Here is a 14,064-nt window from a genome sequence, read left to right as displayed (position 1 = left end):
TTTTTCCACTTATTTTATATTTGTATAAAATTTTCAGTAGTCTGCTAGTGTCTAATGTTCTATCCATTTTTGTTTATACTGTCTTAGGTAGTAATTAATTGGTTTTATGTTCAGGGATTGTGAAATTTTTCATTTGTTTTATGGTCCCACTTGGTATATCCAGCTGTTTTTCTGAAAATTTCATTTCTGCTGTTTGAATTTGTTTTTCATATTTCCTTTTTATGGTCCATGCTTTTATATAGTAGAGTTGGTTTTGACAGGACATTATATAACCTGATTTTAGTGTTTTTGCACTAGGAATGGCTTAAATATATTATTTATTATGCCATTTACTTTGACAAAGTTTGATATTTTAGTGTATATTTTTCTTCTTCAGCAGCCAGCCGGTCTCGGTGGCCGAGTGGTTAGCATATCCGTTCTCCAGCCAAAAGGCTGCTGGTTCAAATCCTGTCATGGATGTTTGCGATTGTCTGTGGAAATACTAGTGGTAGTCCGCAGTAGATGGCGCTGGTATAGATGAAGGTAGTTGTCCTCCCTCAATGAGTCTTTGGACTCCCTGAAAGCGTTACATAATAATATGAAGAACCACATCCCAAGTATTTGAAAGTATTTACTTTTGATATTTTATTATCACTATTTTACTTCTTATTGGGTTTTCTCCTTTGAATGCCATTAATTTTTTTTTTTCTTTAGATATTGTCATATTGTTTTGAGATATCATTTAATGATCTTTGTAAATCATCACTTGATGTAGCTAACACTATTTGATCATCTGCAAATAGTAGTTATCTATCTTCATTTGTGGGGTTTATAACAATCTGGAAACAGTGTTTCCAGATTTTTATAATTTTATACATATATACAGGGTGTTCGGGATAAATTTGACAGTTTCGTAAGGAAAAAGAAAATCTTCTTTGTATCTATTAAATTTAATGAATTGACAAAAAAACATTACAGGCAGAGTTAATTACAATACTATCAACAAGATTTACTCAAAATAACCACCATTAGCATCGATCACAGCTTCAATTCTGCTTCGGAACCTCGAACAAGCTGATGCTACAGTCTCCCTGGGAAGGGCCGCAAAAACTGTTTTAATTTTATCCATTAACTGGGCTTTTGTATTACTGGAAGTGCGATTGGTGTCTTTTTCAACTGCGCCCTATACAAAATAATCCATGGGGTTAAGGTCTGGGGAGTTTGGAGGCCAAACATTTGGACTGGTGAAGTCGTAGAAATTTTCAGACAACCATTTTTGACTTTTCCCAGAGGTGTGGCAAGGGGCCGAATCCTGCTGCCATACATACGGCCTACCATTGGCTACCCTTGTTATCCAGGGCTTGACTACAGTTAGCAACTCCACGAACAAAGCCCGAATTCCAATGCCAGGGTTCTTCAACACCTGTTCCTGCAGATTTGCGAGGAATTCTGCTGTACGAACGCAATCAGATCGTCTGCTAGGGATCTTTCTTCTTGCTACATCCTCGTAGTCACCATTGCAAGTCTCTAGTTCATGCCTGATTGTTTTTACTGTATTCATGGAGCATTGGGCAGCAGTCGTAATATCCTTATTTTGATGGCGGGCACGAATCATCATGATACAAGTTATTCTCTTCCATGATTCAGGTGGGTTCCAGCTATCCATCCTTTCTGACATCTTGTATATGAATGAAGAAGGGTCCAAACTTTTAAATGAAGAGAAGTGTGTGTTAATACATGTAACTTACGGAAAAATATAATTAATTATAAATATGTCAAATTTATCCCGAACACCCTGTATATATTGAAAAGCAGAGGTGAGAGGGTACATTCTTGTCATACTCCTCGATATATCTTTCCATGTGAGATGTGTTCTAGAACACATCTCACAGAAAACTGCTATTTTATTTCCTGTATATATTTCTTGAATGGATTGTAAAAGTTGGTTAGGTATGTTTAAATCTTAATATTTTAAACAATTTTTGTCTACTAATTTTGTCAAAGGCTTTTTCATAATCAATAAAGGCCACATGTTTCTTTTTGAAATTCTCTTTTCTATTAATAATTTTAGAGTAAAAATTGGATGTATGCAGGATCGACCTTTACGGAAACAGTTTTGTTCTTCTAGTAGGTTGTCCTCTACAATACTGTTTAGCTTCTCTTTTCATGGGTATCCACAGAAAATTTTCCAGGGGTACAAAGCTTGAAGACATAATTACATCAATAAGTTTTTATATAATTATTTAATTTTTCGTTTTTTTCCCACAAGTAGATCCCCGAGGTGGGTAAGTGCCCCATTTGCCCCCCCTCTGCTGATGCCCATGTCTCTTCATATTCCTGCATATATTTTATATCCTGTATTTAATAGACTAATTCCCCTATATAGTTATTGCAATAATCTTTATTTCCCTTTTTTATAGATTGGGATAACCAGTGCTTTTTTTTTTTTTTTTTTGAAGAGTTTCCCCAAACCATATTAAAAAATTTCAGATGTCTTTCATTAAATTTTTCACCTGCATTTTTGTATAGTTCTATATTTATAGTCTTCTCCTGGTGTTTTCCTATTTTTCATCTTTATTGTATTTTTCAGTTCTAACTTTGTGTTATTTTCTGTTAGGTCATTCTTTGTTTTATAAAATTTTATTTCATTGTTCTCATGTGTCCAGAGATTTTGTAAATAAGTCACCCATTTTTCTAAATTTATTGTTTGTATTTATCTTTTATTTCTTTATTCATGTATGTCATTACTTTATAGGTTTTGGGTTGTGGCTTAAATATATCCTTTTCTAGTTCTGTTACTAAATTGTTCCATCTTTCTCTATGTTTTTTCTTTACTTCTTGTTTTGCAAATTGTACTGTTTCTTTTATACTCTATTTCTGCTTCTATTATTTTGGAATTTAGACATTTCTGGTAACTGTCCTTTTATTTTTATATTTCCTATTTCTTTGTTCCATTCTCATAGTCCTCTTTTTAAAATCCATTCGCACTTTATTCCTAAGCTTTCTGTTGCTGCTTTTGTGAGAATCTGTTTGAGATTTTTCCATTCCTCTTCTATGTCACTTTATGCATGTGTGGTTTCTGTTTTTAAGTTTGTGCATTTTTGATATTGTTGTCTAACCTGGGGATCCTAAGAAATTTTGTAACTAGATTGATAAGAATTTTCAATTTTATATATTTTTAGCCACTTTGATTTAAACCAAATTTTTGCTGATGCCACATAGTGATCAGAGTTTAATTCGAAGCCTCGATTTACATCGAAAATTAACTTCGCTAATTTAAACTTTGTGATAATGTAGTCTATTACTGATATGCATCCTCTGGTTGACCAAGTATATTTAAATATTTCCTTGGGTTTAAACACTGAATTCATTATTCTCATATTATAAATGAGAAAATCACGCCGTCTGCAACCATTTTATTATTATTCAGGCCTCTATGGAGTCAAGACTTAGTGGGAGGTCCTTCCTAAGAAACACAAAAGTCTATCATACCACTCCTTAAACTCATTAACCATTCTCACCACTCCATCAGGCAATGCATTCCACGGTTCAACCACCCTCCATACAAAGAAACCACTCCTCACCCTCTTGCTCAGTTTCCTTTCGTAATTTTCAGGGATGGCCTCTTGTCATCACTCCTTCCCACTGTTCACCCAAGCAAAAGAACTCTCCAGTATCAACCTGTAACCACCTCTCAACAGTTTAAAAGTCTCAATCATATTGTTGTGTAGGAAAAAGTGCCAACTCACTTTTAATGAATCATCCTAATTCTGACCCAACATAAGGTAACGTTAAAAGCCATGGATATGGACATGCTTATGCCTCCAGAAGAAAATGTGCATCTTGGTAATTCAGATGCATGTCTAACCATTTTTAGTAGATATTAAGTAAATTTTGAGAAACCCATGATTTAAATAGATAGTGTTTGTGGATTATTTAACAAAAGAAAAATTTGTATAAATGCTGAAAGATGTATACATGATGATATATGTATTGAGCCATGTCAAAAACAGTTCAGAGCTGCAGTGATCAATCGGCTGCCGCTATGTGCATGATGTCACCAAGAGAGGGCGCTCACATTAATTATATAGGTTTTGGCGCAGAATTCAATTGCTCTCTTATTTTCTGTTCCCAGTTCCTGATCCAAGTGCTGGATAGTTGTGAAGCTTGCCGCCGTGCCCAGCAACAGTCTCCCGTTGCTGTATGTGCCGCGTCGACCATAGCCACAACTGAGGAATGCGGCCAGAGTTCCAGAAAAAGGCCGTTGGTTAGCCATGCCAATGTATAAATCAGGGAAGAGGTGAATCTTTTTCGAAAAGAATAGAAGTGTGTTGCAGATGCCATAAGAAATATACGGCGAGGAAACCCGGAAGTCTAATTAAGGAAGTCCCAATAACTACCAGAAAAGCAAGAACGGTAAGATGCAAGTTTTTGTATTAAATTGAATAATAACTAAAGAAGGTATAAGAAACAGAACGTTAAGGATATACGGCGAGGAAACCCGGAAGTCTAATTAAGGAAGTCCCAATAACTACCAGAAAAGCAAGAACGGTAAGATGCAAGTTTTTGTATTAAATTGAATAATAACTAAAGAAGGTATAAGAAACAGAACGTTAAGGATATACGGCGAGGAAACCCGGAAGTCTAATTAAGGAAGTCCCAATAACTACCAGAAAAGCAAGAACGGTAAGATGCAAGTTTTTGTATTAAATTGAATAATAACTAAAGAAGGTATAAGAAACAGAACGTTAAGGATATACGGCGAGGAAACCCGGAAGTCTAATTAAGGAAGTCCCAATAACTACCAGAAAAGCAAGAACGGTAAGATGCAAGTTTTTGTATTAAATTGAATAATAACTAAAGAAGGTATAAGAAACAGAACGTTAAGGAGCTCCATATAGTCAACTTCCACTTTGTATCTAAAGAACTGTAATCTTTTGGATATTCTGTCTATGTCTAAAGAGCAAGTGACACCCTGAGCTTAAGCTGAGCTGGGAACCAAGGCTTCGGACTGTTTATGTTAGAACAAACATTGTTATCATTGTATAAAATTGAATTTAAATATTAACTGAATTTTGAGGGAGGATAAAGCCTGAACATAAGAGAGAATATTATCTCATGTGAATTTTGCAAGATGGAGTACGTCTGATATGCTTCACACTAGGATTGTAGAATGTATCTATGTATATGCGTTATTCCTATATTTATGAATTGAGCAACTCAGTAGAAATTAACCGAGCCTAAACGTAGTTATACAAAGAAGAGTATGAGATTGATAGTATAAAAAATTTTGGAGTAAACCTTTTGGATACATTAACTTAAAAGGGGGGGGGGAGTTCAGGCTCTTTAGAATTTCTAACTAAAGTGTATATGTGTTTGTCTAAATAAATGTATTTCTTTAATTCAAACCTCATGAGTGTCATTGTTCTGAGAATTAAGTTACCACTTGTTAAATTTCAGACCATGCATAAGTAATAGCGGAATCCATTACTAACTAAGAAAGGGGGGACCACGACTGCGAACCACTTGATCCCTATATTGTTTTTTCAGTAGCTTAAAATTGTATCTCAGAATTCAGTTGCCGGCTGGCGCAGTCGACTTAAAGAATATAAATTTGTCGGCAACGGAAGAGCTGAGAATAAGTAAGATTAGTGAATAATATAACAAATATTAATAGGGTGCTTTATTAAAAATATTTCACCCTCAACCACGAACACACACCAATAAAAGTTTCGTATCTCACAGAAATAACACGCGCCAGCATACAATTTTTCTGTAGCAACACTGCTCGTTGAGCAGTGTCGAATTCACTTGTTACATACAGTGACAAGTGCAAATGAATATCGGCGAGTCTAGCTGCAAATGGCCGAACGCAATAATTCCAATTCAACACACAGTTAGGTCGCATCACTTCTCCTTCTATCCACCAAACTCTGCAGTCCACATTCCCTCAGCCGATCCTCATAACCAAAATTGTATAGTCCTGAAACCGTCTTTGTCATCCATCTTTGTACTCTTTCCACAGTTAATTTATCCCCTTCAAATCCTGGGGACCAAATCTGAGAACAACCATTCTCCACAATGGAATGATAACCCTTTTATTACATGTATCTTCAAATTTACCTATGTTTTGTATTTTTTTGTTTCCTATTCTGGCATTTAAATCTCCTAGCAATAAATAGTTTTGTTTGTTTTATCTATAGCATTCTGTAGTTCTTTATAAAATATATTACTGTCTTCTTTTCCCTCTTCTGGTGCATATGCACCAATTATTGTTATGTGGCCTCTTATGTCTCGAGTCTAATTTCTATTAGACTTTCATTCAAATAGTTATAATATAAAATGTTGTTCTTTAGAGATTTATGTACCATAATCATTATGCTTGCTTTTGCTCTTGGTTGAGCCTCTGCTACTAATGGCTCGAAAAAAAGTTAAGTTTGAGTGCAGTTAGTAGTTGGAAGGGAGCAATCATTCAATGCTGTTGGTATACTCCCTCGAATGAGTCTTTGGACTCCCTGGAGGTGTCACATAGTAATTTTTTTTTAATCCCACTGTAGATTTGTATATAGTTGTTTCTTTTGTACCTTTGTTTTTTTTTTCTTTGTTTCTTTCTGTTACTATACATATGTTTGTTAGCTTGGATTAGCCGTTTATCAAATTCCTCTTCTTTGTATGCGATGCTTCTCGCATTCCATGTTGCAATCTTCATTATTATTATTCAAGGCCTCCACGGAGTCTTAGGAAGAACCTCCCACGAAACACAAAGTCTATCAAGACTCATCGAGGGGAGATCCCCCCCCCCAAGAAACAAAGTCTATCATACCACTCCTTGACTGTTCTCGCCCTCATCACTCTATCAGGCAATGCATTCCACGGCTCAACCAACCTCCATGCAAAGAAACCACTCCTGACCCTCTTGCTCACAGTTTCCTTTCGTAACTTCCAGGGATGGCCTCTTGTCATCACTCCTTCCTGCTGTTCAACCAAGCGAAAGCACTCGACAGTGTCAACCCAGTAATAACCACCTCTCAACAGTTTAAAAGTCTCAATCATATCACCTCTCCTATCCACCAAACTCTGCAGTCCACATTCCCTCAGCTGATCCTCATAACTATCATTGTACAGTCCTGAAACCATCTTTGTTATCTGCCTTTGTATCCTTTCCACAGTTAATTTATCCCTTCAAATCCTGGGGGACCAGATCTGAGAACAATAGTCCAAGTGTGGTCTGATCAGGGTCTTATACAATGGAAGGATAACCCTTTTATCTCTGCAGGTCAGCGTCCTTCTCATTATTGCAGCAATCCTCTGTGTTACCTTCGCCACCTTTGCAATATGTCCCCTAAATTTCAGGTTTCTATCAATCATCAACCCAGACCTCTTGTCTCCCCTGCTTCCTCCAGTATAACTCCTCCCATAGAGGATGCAGTGTCCCATCGATGTTTCCCAAACCTCAAGACCTTACATTTTGCTGCATTAAACTGACCCCCCCCATTATGTATTCCTTTTTCCAATTTTGTTTGCCTTTTCCTGAATTGTGGTTCTCTCTGATAATCCTTCCAGCTTTTCTTTGGCTAAGTCCAGTGGTAGGGCTGCTACCTAATGCCTCTGGAAAGGCAGATCTAATAGCATTTAAATACATTCAATAATAATAAAAAATATAAAAATAGGAAATTGAAATAAATAAAACAGCACAAAAATAAATTTTAGAAATATATAAAATTGATAAAATAAAAATCTTCACTCCACCCATGGTACAAATGTACTATAGATTTGAACATAACCTTCCATGGATGGGAACAACATTAAAAAAAAATCTGGTAAATATTCTCTCAATAACAAGATTGACTTTGTTGAAAACAGTCAATCAGGCAATGCATTCCACAATTTACCCACCCTCCATGCAAAGAAATCACTCTTTACCCATTTGCTCACAACTTCTTTTCATAGCGCTTCCATAGCGCAATTGGAAAAATGATAGTACATTGCGCCCTTCGATTAGAAAAGACCTAAATTTGATTATTGTAGTGATGGTAGGAATCTTTATACAAACTTTCTCAGTCGAAGGCGAGTTAGCCGATCTTATACGGAGGTAGCAGGGGCTTTCCTCCCAGAAACTCTGGTTTTTTTTATCCCACATACAGACAAATCAGCCCTTCAGAACACATGCAATTTACAAACAAAAAATACTAGTTGTGGCGGTGGGTAGCAGATGTGATTGATGTAGATAATTGGTAGTAGGAGGAGGTTCGGTGTAGTGCTGGAGACAGTTGTACAGTAGGTGTCCTCCCATGACGAGTCTGACTCCTTGGAGGTGTCATGAATAATAATAATAATAATAATAACCTCCAGGGATAACCTCATCTTCACTTATTCCCTATGTTCCACCAAATGAAGGAATGCTCTAGTGTCAACCCTGTAACTACCTCAAGAGTTACAAAGTCTCAATCATTACCTCTCCTATCTACCAAACTTTGCAGACCACATTCTCTCAAAACTTCGGGACCAAATTTGAGAATAACAGTGCAAGTGTGGTCTAATCAAAGTTCTACACAATGGAATGACAACTCTCTCTCTCTCTCTCTCTGCAGGTCAGCACTCTTTTCAGTATTGCAGCAATCTTCTAGGTTACTTTCAAGACCTTTACAATATCTTCCCTGAATTTCAGGTTTCTATCAATCATCAACCCTAGATCCCTTGCCTCCCCCCCTTCTTCCTCCAGTTCAGTTCTTGAAAATAAATGTGTAATCTCCCATCAATGTATCCCAAACTTCAAGAGTACGTTTAGCTGCATTAAACCGAGACCTCCATTCATTTGCCCATCTGTCCAGTTTATTCAAGCCCTTTTGAAGGGCTATCACATATGCACTATTCTAACACTCCGTAGCTTCACATCTACAACCAACTGAATATTCCCCTGCAATCCATTGATTGCAAAAAGTTAAAACAATACAGGTCCCAGTACTGAGCCCTGCAGGATCTCACTTGTAATCCTCTGCCTCCTTGATACTGCTCCCCATACACAAACTGATACCTATCAGGTAGCCAATCCCAAATCCATTTCACTAACCTGATATCTTAACCCATATGCTGAAACTTCAATATCAGCTTATGTGGTACTTTATCAAATGCCTTTGTAAATAAAAAAATGGCAGAATATGCCTTTCCCTCAGCTGCTCTTGTCACTATTTTAAAAAAGCAATCATTTTACTAAAAAAAAAAAAGAGCACCTCTTAAATCCATGCCGACTCTCACAGATAAAATTACCCTTATCTGCCCAATGTTATAAATGATTGTGCACTAATTTCTCCAAGATCTTAACAACCACTGATAAACACGAAATGGTTTATAATTTGACAATTTGCTACCACCCTCAGTTGATTAGCATCTTGCTCTCAAAAGCAAGGCAAAATCCCACCCAGTCCCACTGCTTTAAACATAGATACTCAGTACTTGAAATATTATCTTCTTGCACTTCTAAACCTCAAACCTGCCCTAACCCTGTAGTATTAAAACCTACTTCTCCAGGATGAAATATCACAATAACGTGTTCATTGAACACTTTATATAAATGCAGCAGGTGCTGCAACAAAGGTTGGTCGATTGGTAGAGCCTCTGCTACTAATGGTTCACGCAAAAAGTTAAGCTAGTTTGAGTGCAGTTAGTAGTTGAAGGGGTTAATTGGTCGATGCTGCTGGCACACTCTCCCTCAATGAGTCTTTAGACTCCCTGAAGGTGTCACATAATAATAAGAGTTGGAAATTCTAATTAAATTAATTAGCAGCACAAAGCACAGAAAAAAATGGTAACAAGCATGTTATGGAATGTAAAATCAATTATGAGAACTGAACAGGCTAAATAAAAAATCCCAGTAGCTCTTTTGTGTGGAAAACAAAAATGTTTATAGAAGGATCTTTAATAAAGAGACATGAAGGCAACCAAACCAGAAAGAAAGAAAAAAAATTCACCTTAAAAGCATGTTAAGGCACTAAGTGGTTCCAGTTCGTCACTAACTGGAGGTAGTACAAAAATTAGATACATAGAGCATCAATACTCAGGATATTAAGTTTGTGAACACTGCTATGGTTTGAATGGAATATATTTCATGCCAACAACATACTGGCAGTACATGACCAAGCTATTTAATTTCTCAGCAGTGGCAGAGTCCTTAGAGTTGACATAAGCCTGTTCCATTACATAAGGTAATGTTCAAGATAGGTAGCAAATCAGATTGATCAATATTTCAGTGATAGTTAAGGTATTGAAAAAGATGATTGGACAAAATTCATGAATGAGCAAATGGTGATGAAGCTGATAAGGTAGATAAGTAGCAGTGCATGAAGTAGAATAAAGGAGAAAGAAGGTGATTAACAGTATATTACATGGCTCCATACTTAAGGATGATGCTGTTTAATTTATACTTCAGTGATCTGGGAGTTAATATCCAGTTGCTTGCTGATGCTGAACTAAAGACAACAGTACAGAATGAAAGGATGTAGAAATACTGCTGAATGATTTAGAAATAGACAAAGGATGCCCTCAACAACAAGTCTTACTGTGTGAGGGATTCCTAAGTAGAAAGGCAAGACAAAACTATACTTATGCAGTGCCACTGCAATAGGCACAAGGTCAGACTGTTCTGTATATCTGCAGTTGTAATTGAGATAGTGGAGAGGTTGATTAAGAAGAGAATTCAGAATTGGATTAATATAACATTTCTTTATGATAACTAATGAGTTTGTCAAGAGTCTGAAGGTCTTAGCAATTTTTCATTTTCTCTAACAATTAGTCACCCTCAACATAAGATTTCATATAGAATGATATTTCTCAACTTTATAAAAAAAAACTTGGATTTTTGGTTAGATGGAATGGATAGATTGAGCAATACTAGCAAGTTGTGTATGATGTACATGTCTCAGAAAAAAAAGGAACATACCCAGGTCAAGTTTTGCATAAGGCTAGTTACCTTACGAAGTAAAAAAGTAACCCTCATGCTTCAACTGGAAAATTCATTGTTTCTTTCTGTTCATAACCAGGAAAATATAAGAATCGGACATTTCAAAAGTGGGCACATAGTAAATAAGAAATACCAAGGAATTAGAAAAACATAGCCATGATAACAAAAAACAAAATTAAAAGGGAACACAGATATGAATGGCTTTACTATGTTATATAGTGGAGTGAACCAACAGAGCTTCTAGTGAAGTGCCATTTTAATTGATAATAAATGGCAAAATAGAATAGGAAAATGCAATTTTGTAAATGATTGAATTATAACAGTTAAATAAAGAACAAATGGAAGCTACTTATATATTATTATTCTCCTAAGACCTCATGGAGTCAGCTACATAGACATATCTTGTCTTAAACACATTCAAATCCTCTGCAGACACCACTCGCAGCCAATGCATTCCAATCATTCACAAATCTTTAAAACCTGCTTCACTCCCTTGCTCACACTCTCCTTATACAGCTTTCAGGGATGACCTTTTGTTCTTCCCGATCTCCCGCCATTTTATGAAAAAAATCTCTTCAGCGTTAATCCTATAACAATCCCTTACTAACTTTTAAGTCTATCTTATCACCCCTCTTCCTCCTTTCCACTAGACTGGAAATTGCATTTTCAACCTTTCTTCATATTCATATTCAACATTCCAGAGATCAGGAACAATTACTGTAGTCAAATGCCTCTGGACCCTTTACAAGGTCTCTTCATCCTTTTGAAAAATTAGGTAGGTGTGCACATTAATCCATACAAGGCCTTATACAATGGAACAAAAATCTCACTTCAAGTCAGTGTCCTTCATATCACTGCCAGAATTTGTTGCGTTGTCCTCACAATGTGTCCTAAATTTTAGAACCTTATCCACCATCACCAAGATCTATTTTCTCTACCTCCAACAACATATCCCCACCAAGCTTAAATTCTGCATCTCAAATTTTTAAAACCTTATATTTCACAACATTGAACTGGCATCCCCATTCCTCTATCAATTCTGTCTATTCAAGTTCAAGGCAGAATATCTGCTCTATTTCTCATAGTTTGTCCTAACTTTGCATCATTTGCAAACAACTGAATATCCCCATCCTAAATATAATTAACATACAATAATAAATTTAGTTTAATCTTTAACCAAGTCAGTGGGTGGTGTAGCTAGAGTTTTTGCTGCCTGGGACAGTCCAAGTTTGCCACCCCTCTCAATACACACCAAAAATACTACAAAAAAGTCAACATGATGTATAGGGAAATAAATTAAAATGCTATGTTTAAGTCCCAGTGCATAAACCAGGTAAAGATCCACACCTGCCTGAAAGCTATCGACCCATCAGCCTAATCTCAAACTTAGGCAAAATTGCCGAAAAAAATCATTCTCTCTAAACTCCAAGCCTCAGTAAATGAGTTAAATATCATTCCTAAGGAATGATATGGCTTCAGACAACATCACATTACTACTCAACAAATTTATAGGATAATTGAGTATATTACCACCGAATACAATTGGCACAACTGGAGTAGTCTTCCTTGACATAGCGAAAGCTTTTGACAAAATATGGCACTTGGGATTACTACACAAACTCATTTCAGCAGGTATACCATCAAGTATCGTCCACCTAATTAAATCTTACTTCCAGGACAGACACATACAAGTCAAAATTAATGGTACAGTTTCAAGTCAGCGACGGATCTCTGCGGGAGTTCCTCAAGGTTCCCTACTGGCTCCAATCTTATTCTCAATATATATGGCAGACATCCCGCACAACCCAATGTCATCCATCTTAGCACTTTATGTGGATGACAGCAGTTCTTGCCAGATCTCTATGACCTCATCTTGTCACTAAAAAGTTGAGAGAAAACCTGCTACAACTAGAACATTGGCTCTCCAAATGGAGATTACAAGTGAATCCCCACAAGAGTGTAGCAATACTTTTCACCAGAAGAATGGCAACTCCCACGGGGGACCTTTATCTTTTCAACGCCAAAATCCCCTGGCAAACAGAAACAAAATATCTTGGAGTGAAAGATTAACGTTCATCCCACACACTGGACAAAAGATTAACGTTCATCCCACACACCAAAGCCTTATGTACGAAAGCATCTAAAACCATTGCACAACTTTACCCTCTAATAAATAGAAAAGACTGAATACCAGAATCAAAGTGCTCCTCTACCTGCTGACGATCTGCCCCATGATGACATATGCATCTCCAGCCTGGAGCCACACATCTAACACCAACATCCTCAGGCTGTAGAGAGTGCAAAATAGGTGTTTATGCATGATATTGGATGCACCGTGGTTTGTAAGGAACGTGCAACTGCATAGAGATGCAAACATCCCTTACATCTACTCCTTCCTATTAACTACAGCAGAAAAATTCTTCTCAAAGATCTCTACACACCCCAATGATCTAGTTAAACAAGCAGCAAACTACGAAGAGACTGACCTCTTCAAATACAAGAGGCCAAAAGCCATCCTAAATACTTGCAACAATGACTAATCTCCATACCCCATCCCCAGGGAGAGCTCTCAGCTCATAAATCTTTCCTTCAATTCATTCTCCCTATCAGGCAATGGGGAATAAAAGCATCTTGCTTCACCCTTCTGGCCAATGATGTTATGCTATGTTTATTTTTCGAGTAAAACTTTAATTTCAACATTCTAAAATGTTATATTTCTTGCTTTTCTATTAGCAAAATCGTCAATGACATTGGCGAAGTAATCAATTTTATTTAGAAAAATTCCTCTCCCAACTAGCAACACTTACAGAAATCGTGAGAAAATTTCTCTGTAGTATTACAATGGTTGGAACTGAGTTCGAGAGTGTATTTAGAATTAACTGTAAAAGTTCAAAGTGCCGCCCGGGGCAGACCGCCCCCCCCCATACAGATAGAAAATGAAAAACAAGTAGCATACAAATCATTCCTTCAAAAATATACATAAGGAAACAGAAGGAATATATAAAAACAAAAGAAATATAGCTAAAACTATAGTATAAAAAGCTCAAAAATTCTTGGGACAGATTAATAAAATAGACAGTAGATACAGCACAAATCAACATAATACAAGAGAAACAGAACATAATTTA

At 36.5% G+C, this 14,064-nt stretch overlaps 1 protein-coding gene across 1 annotated transcript in view; it reads right to left on the bottom strand.

The window, feature by feature from the left end:
• The window catches only part of LOC150093143 (CD63 antigen-like), a 98,713-nt gene that overhangs the window by 53,389 nt on the left and 31,260 nt on the right, over positions 1-14,064 (bottom strand). The window lies entirely within an intron of this gene.

This window comes from Typopeltis vanoorti, chromosome 24 (assembly GCF_054136105.1).
Source record: "Typopeltis vanoorti isolate ZY-2024b chromosome 24, IOZ_Tvanoo_1.0, whole genome shotgun sequence".
Taxonomy (NCBI): domain Eukaryota; kingdom Metazoa; phylum Arthropoda; class Arachnida; order Uropygi; family Thelyphonidae; genus Typopeltis; species Typopeltis vanoorti.
This window is presented reverse-complemented; position numbering and strand designations above follow the sequence as displayed.